The sequence below is a fragment of the Pseudopipra pipra genome, chromosome 1, assembly GCF_036250125.1.
Source record: "Pseudopipra pipra isolate bDixPip1 chromosome 1, bDixPip1.hap1, whole genome shotgun sequence".
NCBI classification, from domain to species: Eukaryota; Metazoa; Chordata; class Aves; order Passeriformes; family Pipridae; genus Pseudopipra; species Pseudopipra pipra.
In genome coordinates this window covers 125,206,198-125,222,004 of record NC_087549.1, presented here as the reverse complement: position 1 = coordinate 125,222,004, position 15,807 = coordinate 125,206,198, and the positions used below count along the sequence as shown (strand labels likewise).

Below are 15,807 nucleotides of genomic sequence, written 5' to 3'. Positions count from 1 at the left end.
TTCATTCCTAAAGATCATAAAATATTCAGAAATATTTGTGCGATTCTGTCTTGAGTAGTACAGCTTAAGCCCTTGAATTCTGAATGGGTAGCTCTCCTGTTTCTGTCTGGTTACAGACCATTCACTTAGCCTTAATGACATGCATTCAAATAAATGCTTGCCATTTCACAAATGTGAAAATAAATTTACTGTTTCTGCGCTCCAAGACATCAGCATTTATTGCCTCATTTGGGAAAACAACAGACTTATTTGGTTCATTTATACTCTATTCAAATATTGCTTTGAGAACAGGGACCAGCTTCATCTCGGAGCTCTTTGGTAATAGGGCTATATCTTCCCTTCTATTCAATTGTATGAAAAAATCTTAAGGGGTAAAAGATTACCAAATGTCTCAGGTATACATAATTAATTTTCCCATAAACTACTAAAATGTAACATCAACATTTTTTTATTTATTCCGTTCCTTACTGAGTCGAGTTTGTATGTCTCATCTTGACTTTATAGGTTGATTTACTCTGTATGAATAAATTCTACCTGACTAAGTGTGAATAAATTATAGTGTCTCTCCTTCTCAAACATTTAACCCATGAAATCTTGTTGGTAATAAAATATTACAAAATGTTTGTCTGTTTGAGAAATAATTCTGACTAGTTTTAGGGAAATGTCATACTTTCATGTATGCATTCAGAATTAAAAAAAAAAAGAATTAGCTACTTCAGAAGTAATCTTCAATGTTATTGGATTGCTATGGGAGTACACCATCTAATTTTACAGCTTTAGACAGTAATTCTGATTGTGATGAAGCTTATCAGAAAATTAAAAGTACCAACAATTTCAGCCCTTTTTTAGTGTCAGAAAACTAATTTTTAGGATTATAATTGTTTAAGGTTAGTCAGACTTGTTCTCCTATATGTGCTCACATTTTTCTAATTACAGTTAAAAAAAGGAAAGATGTCCCCTCTAAGGATAAAATAAGCAAAATGTTTGTAAGGCAGCCATTGACTGAACTTAAAAAAATTAAAATGCAGTATCAAAACATTCATGTTTAGGTGGAAGCACTTGAAGTCTCTTTTCAATAAACGGCTTTCCTTCAGGTCAACTAGATATTTCAGTGCCCAGGGATATAGGTATTTCTATACTATACCTGTCCAAAATCCTGACCTCCAAATTTTTACATTAGACACCCATAAATGCTAGTTAATGGGACTGCCATTGATGCTGAGGAGGGGAAAGGATATTGTGCCATTCTGTCATATATCTACTCTTATTGTCACAGAGGTCATAGAGGCCACCTGGATCAAGATGGTAACTCTTCAAGAGAAGGAGAAATTTAACCCATGTGGGTACAAGTTCTTTAAGTTAGTGCTACAGTAATTAAATACACAGATAGCTACGGGGAAGCCCTATTCTATTTTCAGGGCACTGAGGGCACTGTCGAGCCTTACTGGCCTTGTCTTCCCTCCCTTGGAGCTCATCTCATCCTAACCAGAGCCCCATTTCATCCCCTCTTGGGGCTGTCAGTCCTTGAACCAATGAGGCAATGGGATGCTGCCACAGCCCCGCCATCACCCACCCCACCCATCCGACTCCATCCCCATGGAGTCTGCAGTCCCAAACCAAGGGAGACTTTGGCCCATATATATAATGTGCCCTCCATTAGGTAAAGAAATCTGAAACATGAAGAATCAGCAGCACAAGAAATCACATCTGCTCTCTGTCAAGCTCTACACAAACTTCATGGTGAAACCCAAGCAAAAATTATCTGATATAATGTCACCGTGCTCCATTGATGCCAGACAGAAAAACACATAACCATAGATTTGGGTGCTCAAATCCATGTACTCGTATTTGAAAGGATTTAGTGTAAATCTCAAGACCAGCACTTCATATTGAAGAAATGACTGGGTAAGTCTTCAACCTCCAGGTGCCCATGGCTGGGATTTGGAGGCTGCTTTGTATTTCAGCTTCTCAGTCTACCATTAAAAACTACCTGCAATTGCTGATAATCTGCTTCTGCATCACTGGCCAAAGCACTGGCCCAAAAATCCATAGGATGATTGTAAGATATTAATGCCCCGTATACATAATCAAATCCTGATGAGTTACTTGTTAGTTTTCTTCAGGGTTTGGGTGAAAATATAGAAGCCATTCCTTATATGAGCAGTGTATTGGGACAGGTTAACAACTTAATATGATGCTGCTAGGTGATCTCAGTGAAAAGGCAAAGAGCAATAGACAAAACACCAGAAAAATACAGTTGGGATGATTTGGTTTAGATAGAGCAACAGGAAAAAGCCAATTATTTGGACCTAATGATTGCCAAAGATCACAGAATCACAGATTATGCTGAAATGGATGGAACCCACAAGGGTCATTGAGTCCAACTCCTGGCTCTGCACAGGACCATCCCCAAGAGTCACACCATGTGCCTGAGAGTATCATCTAAATGCTTTTGAACTCTGTTGGCCTTGGTGCTGTAACCACTTCCCTTGGGAGCTTGCTCCAGTGCCCAACCACCCTCTGGGTGAAGAACATCTTTCTAATATCCAACCTAAACCTCCCCTGACACAACTTCAGGCCATTCCCTCAGGTCCTGTCACTGGTCACCACAGAGAAGAGATCAGTGTCTGCCCCTCCACCTCCCCTCATGAGGAAGTTGTAGACTGAAATGAGGTCTCCTGTCAGTCTTCTCCAGGCTGAAGAAGCCAACTGATCTCTGCTGCTCCTCATACAGCTTCCCCTCAAGGCCCTTCACCATCTTCATTACCCTCCTTTGGATGCTCTCTAACAGCTTAATATCTTTCTTATATTGCTGTGCCCAAAACTGCACACGATATTCAAGGTGAGGCCACCCCAGTGCAGAGCAGAGCAGAACAATCCCCTCCCTTGCCTGGCTGGCGATGCTTTGCCTGATGCCCCCCTGGACATGGTTGGCCTCCTGGCTACGAGGGCACTGCTGACTCATAGTCAACTTCCCACTGATGAGGACCTCCAGGTCTCTCCGTGACACTGCTTTCCAGCATCTCATTCCTCAGTCTGTATGAACATCTGGGGTTGCCCCATCCCAGTTGCAAAATCTGACACTTCCCCTTGTTGAACTTCACATGGTTGGTGATTGCCCAGTCCTCTAATTTGTCGAGGTAATTCTCATTCAGACAGTTCTATTGGCACTGGGATTCTGATGGGGTTCTAAAGAAAATGATTTTTCCATGAACTGATAATAAGGATTACCTCTTTCAAGACCAGGAGGGAGGCATCCCAACAAAGAGTAAGTCGAACAAAAACACATGGAGACAAATGTATGAATAAGGAGCTTCTGGAAAAACTTACCTTGTAGTGGGTAGAAGCATGGACAAATAGCCTGAAAAGAATACAGAGAAATTGTCCAAGCTGCCAGGGTTCAGGTTAGGAAAGCTAATAGATAGATTTAAAGATAGAATTAAATCTGACCAGGGGCATCAAGGCAACAAGAAAAACTACTACAGGTATGTCAGTGATAAGAGAAAGAATAGGGAAAATGTGTGCCCTCTCCAGATGAAAACAGAAGACCTGGTTACCTGGGATATGGAGAAGGCTGAAGTACTCAATGACTTTTTTTGCCTCAATTTTCACTGGCAAGTGCAACAGCCACATCACCCAAGTTACAGAAGACAGGGACTGGGAGAATGAAGAACCACTTGCTGTAGGAGAAGATCTGGTTCAAGACCATCTAAGTAATCTGAAGGTACACAAGTCCATGGGATGTGATGAGATGCGTCTGCACATCCTGAGCATCCTGAGGGAACTGACATATTAAGTGACTATGCCACTATCCACTATATTTGAGAAGTTGTAGTCCGGTGAAGTTGCCACTGATGGGAAAATGGGAAATGTAACCCTCATTTTCAACATAAGGAGGACATGGACTTGTTGGAGTGAGTCCAGATGAGGGCCACAAAGATAACCCGAGGGCTGGAGCACCTCTCCTACAAAGACAGGCTAAGAGAGTTGAGTTTGTTCAGCCTGGAGAAGGCTCCAGGGAGACCATAGAGCAGCCTTCCAGTAACTAAACGGGGCCTACAAGAAAGCCAGAGAAGGACTTTTTATAAGAGCAGGTAGGGATAGGACAAGGGGTAATGGACTTAAACTGCATGACGGTAGGTTTAGATTAGATTTTAGGAAGAAATTCTTTCCTGTGAGGGTGGTGAGACACACTGAAACAGTGGAACAGTGAAACAGGTTGCATAGACAAGTTGCGGATGTCTCGTCCCTGAAAGTGTTCAAAGCCAGGCTGGATGGGCCCTGAGCAACCCGGTCTAGTGGGTGGCATCCATGCCCACAGCAAAAGGGTTGGAACGACATGATCTTTAAGGTCTCTTCCAACCTAAATGATTCTATGATTCTACAATTTATGATTTCCCATTCTTTATCATCCACTAAGAAACAATGCTTCATCATTCTGTTTCAGTGGTGCTGACAATATTTAGCTTTGGAATCATATACTAAACCTTGCCAGACGCCATCCATGGCTACAGGCATAGACACAGAATTATAACAGCATGACGATTTTTATAGGATACAATAGTGAAAAAACCCTTTTTAATTCAAGATTATCAAAAGTTTGGTCATTACTGACTGGTACAGCAATCCACAACACCACCTTTGAAGACAAAAGAGGTTTGAGTAATCATAATGAAGCAGTTTCCTCACAGATTCTATTATTAGTTTTATAAGAACTGTCCATACTCTAAAGTTTTACTACTATCATACTATTATACCATAAACTAACTATAAAACAAATGCACAAATACCTTTGTAAGGCTTTGGCAAATGACCAAAATGTGTCTTGCTAGAGAATAGACAACTGTCCTTCCTTGTGTTCTCATCAAGAAACTGTACAAATTCAAACTTATTTGGGAAGGTTTGGAGGGAAAACCTGGGACCAGCAGTACCTTGATTTTGTCTTACATATACACCACTGAAAAATAAGTAAGATAATAATTGTTATATTTAGCTATATCTTTGACAGTTTATGTGATATAGGCAGCACATTCACATAGAAAAATGTATGTATTAGGTTTTGATAAATAACAGTAAAAAAATATAAACTTTCCAGTGAAAAAAATCCTTGTTTAATATGAAACTCTATACATGAATTTAAGACTTTCTAGAGTTTTGGTTAGAGGTATTACTTAAGTTGCATGGTTGCAATCCTCAGGAAAAAATGTCATAATGCTTTTCAATTGAACAGGCTTACACAAATAAATGTGTTGTTACATGAATCCTGTAACAAATAATGCAGTAGCTCTTTTATTAATCTTACTTTTTAAAATATCTGAATATTCTTTATTAGCCATATTGTATGCAGAAAAGATTTAGGGTAGAAATTATAGTTCCTCTCCCTTATATATAAAGACAAATCTAGAAAGAAGACAGTCTTTGTCTTCTTATGTAATTCTAGTACTGTGACTTGGTGGAATAGGAAGAGTTTCAAAGGATATGTACAGGTGAATTTTGTTATACTCATGAATTCCTTCTCTACAGGAAAAAGACTGCAGGAAGTTGAGATAAAATTTTTCACTTTGTGTAGGGCGATGGAGAGAGAGAGCTCTCAGATATAACATGGAATATATCTGTATGTGCATGCTTAAATATTATAAATATATTGATAAATACTTACGTATAAATATTATATATACATTTATATGATACAACTATATAATAGATATAATATATATATGTGTGTGTGTAGGATTTTATGCTGTACTGCATAATTTTTTTTAATAACCATTAGCACAAAATATATATAAGCAAGCCTCCAAGACCTGGAATATGTTACTCCTAGAGAATAGGTGATATTCAATGAGGAAGTACATTTTTTTCTTCAGGGTACAACAGATTGTGTGAAAGCTTTCAGAAACTGGTCATTCATGCAGTAAAGTGACCTCAACAGAGTTATTCAGCTACACTAAAAACAAATGGTAAGCTCTTGTTAGCAATGTTTCCTGAGTTTCTTTATCTGATAGATAATTGTGGTGAATGATTAAAAAGAAAAGAATGAAACTGTAGAGGACACAAAAAAATTAGAGTGGAATATCTAAAATAAGCTAATTACTAATAATTAGTAAAAGACACTCCTTTTTAATTCCCATTTCTGACTTTTCCCCTGAAATTACTCTCAAGACTTGTCAGGAGCCTATCAATGTCTCTAAATCACATGCATTAGTATTCTTGGTGTCCACTTCATCCTGTAGCATTAAAATTGCAAAACACCACAATTTTAGGAGTATCCATTTGATAATCTTGAACACAACACATCACCTTGATGGCATCTGCATTTGTAAGTTAATATTAATTTTAAAAATCCACAATTTACATATCTCTCCTTGGTGGTCTACAAATAAGATTTTTTTTCTGTCAACTTGACTGATAAAAATTTCCCTGTAAGACATAATGTAATAAAAAAGAAACCTTTAAAGACTGAATAAAAGACAGTAGACACCTCAAATGTGCTCAGCAGCTACATTTGAATGACAAGTTGTTCTTTGGAAGTATTCCTCTCTATTGCTTGAACAGTGAACTAAGGGTAATGCAGACATCGAAGTTAGGGCAAAAGAGTTTTGCTTCTTCTGTAAAAGCAGGATACATATTTCTGTTTGTAGGATGCGTCAGCTGGAGCATGCTAATACATTGTGATTGAGAAAGAAACGTTTTTCGGGGTTCATTGGAGAATGAAAGGTTTGACACTGCAGGCACCAAGGCTCTGTGACTCCTGTTGGCTTGGACGGGTACTGAGGGTGCTTTTTACCTCACGTGAACACCATGTCTCCTTCCTCCTGTGTGCTGAGCGCCTGCTGTGAGATGCTGAGCAACCTCAAACCTCATTAAAGTCATTGGATAGAGCCCTGAGCTATCTCATGAGATGAAGTTGCACTATTTATACTCTGAGAACATATGTATACTGTACTATTAGTGCTAATATTTTTGTCAGAACACTTTCTTAAAGCAAAATGTGAGAACATTTGTGGGCAGTAATCACAAAACAGGGTTGACAGCTCCTTCCTTCTCTTACTCAGTCACAAACGTTTTTCCTTTCAACAGATTATGAAATGTAAATGGAACTGGTCATTTTCAGAAACTAGTGTTATTTTATTGATAATACATGAACACCAAAAGGGAGCTGACAAGGTTGTTGCCAAGTAGAACTGATAATTGTAGGATGCCTGTGGCCCAACCTTAAACAGAAAGAGGAGTTACGCAGCCTGACAGTAATACTTGTAAGCAGGGAGCGCATACTACATTTACATCTTCATGAAAGGCAAGGGGGACTAAGTCCTTCTCTTCCATCACCACCTGCCTAGGTCAGTCAATTTTTATTTTACCAATAGCCTTCCATATCACTGAAGTCAATCGATAATAAGAAATACATATTTTATAATTAATATCAAATGTTACAACAAAACTACCCTACGTCTGTGTAATTATCTCTTTAACAGTGGAGTGCCATAACAGTGGAATCAATCATGACAACAGAAACACCCACAACACAGCTCATCTATCCCTGTCTGGAAATCCAAGACAATGACAACCTTTCCTCATGGTTGAAAACTGTGCATGAAAGGCTCTCTTTACATAGACATCCTGGTTCATGCTGCCCCAGCAAGAAACAATACTGGAAATAACCAATTCAGAATGAAGTAAGAAATTACAGGAAGCGATGATAATGTCAACAAATTGCTTTGTCCCCCAGAAAATGGCTTGCTCAGATGGTCTCATGGAGCTGTTTTTTGCACTTGATCATCCATGAATCATTGTCAGGCCCAAGTTGCCTGCATTGAGCTTATTGACAGTGGCTCCCAGCAGTAACTTCTGCCTGTTCTCCAGCACAACTCTGTCATCACTACAGAGAGTGGGATAATAATAAAAAAAAAAAGATAAATCAGAAAGCTGAAACAAATCCTACCTGATGAATCATTACAGTGAGAAAGATCTGCGTAATTTCAGACTCAGTCTCACTCAGAATCACATATATCCGCTAATGTAGCTAATTGTAATAACTGCGTGAAAATCTGATGCAATCATCCACCTGAACAAGCACGATCTGGTCAGGTATAATGACAGGGTGTTCCTCAGAGAGTTCCTCTTCTCAACTTAAACAGAGCTTGTTTTCACATGAATTCAATTAGGACATAAAGAAATAACATTCTTTATTCTCTAACAATGATTATGAGCAACAAATAATACACACCAAGTGCAAAGGCCAGTCATTTTATTTTTGTAATTATTAAGCACTTTTGTGAAGACTAATGCATTTGGAATTTTGTAAGCTAGATGTATTTATGAGGTGGGCAGTTCTTGATATAGTTGTGATCTATCCTTGTATCCAATTTCTGTTCAGGGGAAGTGAAGAAATACTTTAATGCCTGCTAGCTTAGTAATGGCAAAGAATAGAAACTATCTTCCAAACTGTGGATCAGCATGACAAGGCTGAAAGAGGTGCTCAGTCCTGTAAGCTGAGATTTGTACAATGAAGTGTGAATACAAATGCACTCCTTTGGTGGAACTGTATGCTGCATGCCAGGAAGAAGCAAGGACATCAGAAAATCAAGGAGACAGTAAAAAAAACACTGGGAATATGTAAACAGGACACAGAGTTATGGAACTTGCTGCTCGGCCTGAATAAGATGCTAGATAAGACTGTCACTGGAGTCTATGGTCAGATGACTTTGGGAAAGACACCAGGTTCAGAATGAATAAAGGACAAGAGATCAGAGAAGGGTTAGGACACCTGAGGGGTCCCTTGCACCAGTATAATGGGACACACCAATGTCTTCAACACAATGTTCAGATAATTAGGCAGCAGAAAAAATGGGAAAAAAGGATTCAGACAAAAAGCAGGCAAGATTGCAACAGTCAGAGGTGTTTAGGATATGGACAGAAGAGGATTCAGGATCAAGATCAGTACTGAAAAGTAAGGACAGGCTTCAGCTTCAACTCCAGTTAGACCAAAGCTAATGGAAAATCTTTCGACAGACATCCAAGCCTTTTACTTAGATCCCCTTTTCATATGAATGTTTGCAAGTTCTGCGCAGTTCACTACAGCATTGGGGGCCACTTAAAAACCTTTGCTTTGTGTGAGTAAAAGAACCACTTTAAGGGCATGGTTGTGTGCAGGCTTGGCTTCATGAGTGAGCAGCCCAGTATGGTCACTCATTTCACGACTTACTGTGTTCAAGGAAATGTGATATGTTTATATTCTCTGCATAAAAATAGGCTAAGATCAAAACACACATGACTCTATCATGTTTCTGAGAAATAGCCCACAAATTTTCAAATATTGGCTAACCACTGGCCCTAAAATAAAGGGGTAATAACATGTTTAATTTTAACCACCTGAATAGACCTGTTGAATGTAGGTATGTGTACACAATCCTGAAAGGCCAGGCACTGAAAAAGCTAATCACACATTAAATTATCTCCAATGTGCAGGAAATATATTTTCACAAGACATTTAAGTATATATAAGACAATTCTCTTTCTTTTAAATGTAAGTCTAGAAATTCCTATTATCTTTAAAATGTTAGCATCTGTGTTGATTTACTTAAATTGCAGTTAACTGTAGCAGTTAAGTGGTTATTTAAAAATTGCAGAAAACTGTCTGATCAGCTAAACTGCTGATCCTTTCTCTGGGAAAAAAACAAACACCTTCTGTAAACAAAATCAACAATTATAGCCAACCTAAAACATGTACAATTTCAATGTTTATGAGCTACTGAGCAAGATACTTACTAAAAGACTGAAAGTCTCACCCAAAAGAAGAGCTTTTAACTAATTCTCAGTCAAAATGACAGATATCACAAGTAAATTACACCCTTTCTCCTCACCCAATTTTGATAGTTTTCTTAGGGAAGGCAAATCTTAAAATTTTTAGAGAAGGACTTAATGCAAACATTCTTAATAAAATGCAAATGAGCACAACAACAGATACTCTTGTAAATATTTATACATATACAAAACATACACAGAGAATTGCACAGAGCTGGTTAGAAGGGCTACATATTTAGGCACATGGTACATGGATGGTGTGTGCAACATGCTAGGTAACAGTCCATTAATTCCATTTTAAAAAAAGTGATCTGAAGCATCAGAAGGATCTGGCCCGTTAAGGTGACAGAGGAGAGGCAGCTAGTATTGATTTCTACAGAGGAGTACACCATGACCTGGATTTCCCCAAACTTTGAAGATAAAAAGCAGAGCTATGACTTTCATTGAAAACTGGACAGGAACATAAGGAACAGATATCAGCTGAATTTTGAGGTGTTTATTCATCTTATTGAGCAAGTAGGTGGCTGCCTCCTTGAACTTCATATTGAATTTAGGAATCATCTCTGTAAAGTATGTCTTGTCAGTATGCTCTGGATGTGACTAGAAGCATGGGTGTGTTGCAAGATTACACCCGAGTATAATAATTGAAGTCTCTTGACTGCCAGAGATAATGAAAAGGATCTGCTGTCTGGCAGTCAAGGAACAGAAATACATCTAGAAGCACTGATTGTTTCAGTAAAAAGCTGGCATATATTGTCAACTAATGGAGAAGACTTAGATTTTTTTCATTCCTCAACAGTTTTCCCGCACAAACATTACTTCCATCTTATTCAGATCCGCAAGTTAACAAGTACATGTACATTGGAAATCCACTTTGGTATTGTTAAATGTTCAGGGTTTTTTCTGTTCATCTTGATTAGTTTCATTTTTTGTGAAAAGATGGTTTATGAACTGGATTGGAAAGGGACACAGCTGAGTATCATCTCAATGGTCACAAAGAACATCCTACACATTCCCTTTCGGTATCATAGTGAAAGAATTGCTCACTGCTTGATGAGTCTTAGCTGCTGCTTGATGAGCTGTTATACTTCAGTGCCTTTTTAACATTTGAGATGGTTTCCAGTGAATGCATGGAATTTCTGAAAGCTATCTTCCCACAGCATTAATGACATTAAAATATGTGTCAAATGGATTACTGAATGTTAGTGTTTTACACCTATTGCTTTTCAATATTTTCAGTGTTTCTATTTGATTAGGGGGAAAAAAAAGAAAAAAAAAAATCTCCTAGCACCTTTACTATGCACTACCTAAAGTGAGGAACCATGGGAAAGACAATTTTTCTGTTTCAGTGTGGTTTCCAAAACCTTTTGTGAGCCTCCCAAAGATTACCTTCTGTGTGAGCAATATGCAAGCTTTTTCCATTCAAAAAACTAGTAATTATTGTAAATTAGAGTGTATATGAAGGGCATCATAGCCCTACTGGTCAGCAGACACCAGTTCATAATGTGGCAGAGATGAAGCTTCAAGGATGATCCGTGTTTCTTTTCAGGCATAAAAATCTTCTGAGGATTGCAGCACCTCATCTCACGATTTATAAATTAAACTTATAAATTATACTGCAGGCATACCACATTCTTTTGTCACCCTCATGACTTTCAATAAATGTTTGTAATAACTCAGAAAGACAGTGATAAAATAGGGAATGCTACATTTGAATGAAGAGCTACACATATTCACTCCAGCAAGTCAGTCAAGTCTATAAATCATTTTTTGGTCAGTAGGATTAGAAGTAGATAATGCTGAAATGGAATAGAAATAGTAGATCTAGCAAAAGCAAGATAAAGGCTGGTGAATATTACTACCATGTACCACTTCATTACATTTATTAGCACCGAGTGGAAATAAGTGGGGCAATTGCAGCAGTAACCAAAACATGGAGGTCTCTCAGAGATGCCTGTTATTTTCCAATGTGAATTCAGAAGATCCCAGCACAGCATTACAACATTTTAAAATGCAATTATAATGCTGGTGCTTCCTTTGAGTAGACAGAGGACAAGAGTACATAATGAAACAAAAGTATGTATCAATTTGAAGCCTATCCATCTGTCAGGGAAACAGTGCTGTGTGATTTCATTAGCCAGTCTGGACTTGGATCTGTCACATGGCACTCCGTAACACCATCCAGCAATACCAGTGAAACCTATTACCAAACTAAAACACAAACCAAAACAAGCTGATGAGATTCCTCTCCAAGCTGAAACATACTCAGACACAGTTTTATTTCTAATTTTGAGAAATGAGATTAATTTTGAGGGTCACAAAAACCACTGCTTGTCACAGCTAAGTTTTCATCTGTTGTATCCCTTGAGCAGTCAACGACATTCAGGCCCAAATTCTTTAGCCACCAGCTTTACCATTTAGTCTTAGCTAGTTCTTCACCAGTCTTGAAACAACAATTTTAAAGATTTGTTTCAGGAAAGCTAACATCTGAAAGCAACACAGTGGAAAGAATAAGTACAATCAATCTAAAAATTTAAACAGATTAAAACACAGCATGAAACTTCTATGGTACTAAGGCAAATATATAAACACAAATGAAAATTCCGAAGCCTTTAGGTGGAAGATAGCTAATTCTTTTTTTTTTTAGAACTTTTTTTTTTTTTAATTGCTAAGAACTTAACTCCTTTGAAGCTAACTTTTCACTGGAAGGGGAGAAATAAAAGGTGACACTCCTTTCTCTCTTAATTAATGAAGATATCTATCCATAAATTTAGAGTAGAAATAAATGTGGCTAAGACAGATTCCACAGACTAAAGTGCTTTATATGTTGGATAAAACAGTATTCGGAAAAGAGAGTTCTGGAGACTCTTAATCATTATCAAGCAGACTTGATGTGGATTCAGAAAGATGGGCATCCTCTAGTTGAAGATACTAAGAGATACCAAGATTAATAAAAAGACCACGAGAGGAAAGCAGCGCTAGAGAAATGTGTGACCATCTCGGGGTGTGACAGCCCAAGGGAACAGAAACACCTACCACGCGAGGACCACACAGCAGCCTGCACACCTCCCTTCTCCCCGTGGCGAATGCCAGGGACCCTCTGGAAGCAGCGGCGGGTGCCGTCCAGACGCGTGTCCTCACTCCACCCCGCCGGGCCCCGCTGCCTCCCCGCGGGGGCTGCACGGCGGGGCCCAGCGCCCCTGTCCCTCGGCTGGAAGGGCAGGCAGGTGCACCCCCTGCACCGAGGGCTCACAGAGGGCTACCAGGGTGCCAAGGGCCGCGAAATAACCCCGCGGCTCCCCCGCCAGCCAGTCCCTCAGCGGGCCCGAGCAGCCGCAGTCCCTCGGGCGCGGTGCTCAAATCGCCTCCCCGTCCTCGGCCCGGGCACGGCGCCGCCCGGCGCTGTCCCCCGGCGGCGGCGCAGCGCGGCCCGGCCCGCCCGGCCCCCAGCGGCCACGGCGGGGAGCGCGGCGCAGCCCGGCCGCCTCCCCCCGCCTCCCCCCGCCCGCCGCGCCGAGCGAGCCGCTATTTTTAGCAAATCCTCCCCGCGTCGCCACGGGCGGCGATCGCAGCGCGCAGCCCCGCGCCAGCTGCCGCCGCCGCCCCGCCCGCCCGCCGCGCACGGCACAGGCTCGCCCCGCCGGCGCGATGGCCACCTAAGCGCCGCCGCGGCCGCCGCTGCCGCAACTTTTCCTCCCCGCCCCGCTTCGCTCCTGTCCCCGTCGCTCCCGTGGAAGATGGCAGTTGGGGGAAGCGCTGGAAGTTGCAGCCCGCGAGCGAAGAGATAAGGCGGAGGCGCGGAAGGTGAGTGGGACCCACCGGGCGGCTGCCCCTCCGCTCCGCCCGGCCGCGGCGGGCAGGGGGAGCGGGGCTGGCCGGTCCCGCCGCCAGGACGTCACCCTTGACTTGCCAGGGCGGTATTTTTGGGACCTTTGGGAAGGTTTCGGGAAGTTCGACCGTGTGAGGGCGGGAGAGGTGGCGTGGGCGGGGGGACACGGCTGCCCCCGGCAAGTTTTGCTTCGCGGGAGCGTGAGTGGAAGAGCAGTTCCTGGCAGAGCATGCCCGGCGGGGCGGGTGTGTCCCTTGCTGGGTTCGGGGGTTCCTCTGCGACCCCCGCGTCCTGCGGGGCCGTGTCCGTGTCTCGGGGTGCGCGGGGCACCCACGGCAGCTCGGGGGCTGGCAGGGAGCGGCCGCTGGAGCTCGGCGGGCGGTGCCAGCTCCCGGAGGTCGGCTGGGGAGCTCCAGAGGGTGTCGGGGGAGCTGCCCCGTGGGGGCCGAACAGGTGGGCGACGGCGGGGAGCGCCCCTCGGGCACCACCGCCGGGCCGGTGTCGGAGCTGCCCGGAGCAGGCGGAGGGCGGGTGCGTTTGCGTCCTGTCCTGTCCCGGCGCGTCGCGTCCCGTCCCGTCCCGTCCCGTCCCGGATGGGTGGTTGAATTTTGTGTAATTGTATTTTCGGTGGCAAAGCGGTTTGTGCATTCCGGCCGGCAGCTTCCCGGTTGCCAGTGCAGGGCATCGGGAAGGTAGTTTCCAGCAAGGGTGCAGTTGTTTTGACTCACCTAAAATGTCTGAGTTTTGATCTGAGATGGAACGTAATAGCAATCAATAATCATTCGTGCTCATCACTGTTATTGAAAAAAGCAGGTATTACCTGTTATGCACAAAATGCATATTCATCTTTGAAAGATCTACCCTGAGCCCATGGCAGTTTGTATTTTTAAGCGCTCCGAAGAGGTCTAAACCCACTGTTAAACTCTATGAGAATTTAAGAGGGGAGAAATGTTTAAAACAAATTGATCATTGAGAAGGAAGTAGCGAATCGGATTGTGGAGACCTTTTGACATATGAAAATGTATGAATGTGCTTTTCTGATGCAAAAGCTGTTGAGGTTCTCTGTCACAAACAGCATAGAACAAATGCTGACACAGAAACCGAGGAATTTTAAACATTTGTCTTTCAATGTTGTCAGCTTTAGTTCCTTGACATTTTGTTTTCTGTGACAGAAGAATAGTTTTGTGACAGTTATTCAGGATTTAATTTGCAAGCTCACAAAGGCCTGTAAGCTGTGCTGAGACCTCGTGAACAAAAACGGAAGGTGTTTCACATTAAGGTTTTTCAAATGTCCTCTCCAACTCCTCTCTCTCCTCTCCCATCTCTCACCACAGCCCTGGCTCCCCAACAGCATCCCCTACGTCTATTTGAAGCTATCTTTTTGTTGGGTGTTTCTAAATTTTCTCTCATGTCCAATGCATTCCTGTGTCAGTGGCCCCAGCTCACATTTTGTACCCTGAACACCTACTTTGTTCGGAAAGAGATGCAGGCTTGTTCTCTGTAGTAATACCAGAGCGGTCTTGGAAGGCAATTCCATCCCTTCATATGCTTAAGCTGCATTGTTATTTTTATAAAATATCCTTGTCTCAACTATATATAACTCTCCACTGTGAATGAAGCAAATAATGCACTATTTTAGCACCTCTTTTTCATTGTGATGGCAAAGATAGTATCCAAAACATTGAGAAAAAACAGGTCATGGCCCCAGAGAAAAGATGCGATCAGTCATATTTACCTACCTCATATAAGTAGCTTCCTCATATAAGTACTGAAATAGCTCTCTTTTGCATGAAAATGTCACTTCCAGTTCAGAGTTCCAAAAAAAAGAAAAACAAGCCATCATGCTTAGTGGCCAAGTTGATTCTGAGTGCAGCATCATAGTTAGTTAAGCCTACCCAAAAAACTGTGGTGTCAAATTACTTTGTATTTTGGTATTAAAGTCTGTGTGAATGTGTAGTACACTCAAATATTTTGAATCTGACATTACAATGTCATTTTTGAAAACAGTAGTGTCTGTTTTTCCATTAACCTGCTTTTCCACAAATGAAGTGCGGTCTACAGATGAAATGGGAGTAATAGTTCTTAAGCTGTTGTACATCTTTCATTCTCCACTACCTTCCTGTGCCCAAAGCAGTTTAAAAACAAAAACAAAATAGCATCTTCACTGCTGAAAT

The 15,807-nt window shown here is 41.5% G+C and overlaps 2 protein-coding genes across 4 annotated transcripts in view; one reads left to right on the top strand and one right to left on the bottom strand.

The window, feature by feature from the left end:
* SNX13 (sorting nexin 13) overlaps positions 1-13,029 on the bottom strand; it is a 119,519-nt gene extending 106,490 nt beyond the window's left edge. Inside the window, exon 1 of the mRNA XM_064675807.1 lies at positions 12,841-13,029. The gene's annotated coding sequence lies outside the window, so the exon portion shown is untranslated. The remainder of the gene's footprint in view (positions 1-12,840) is intronic.
* A 366-nt stretch (positions 13,030-13,395) lies between these two features.
* Positions 13,396-15,807, top strand: part of HDAC9 (histone deacetylase 9) — a 460,274-nt gene continuing 457,862 nt past the window's right edge. For all 3 annotated transcript variants that reach the window (XM_064675750.1, XM_064675761.1, XM_064675684.1), the window contains exon 1: positions 13,396-13,608. The gene's annotated coding sequence lies outside the window, so the exon portion shown is untranslated. The remainder of the gene's footprint in view (positions 13,609-15,807) is intronic.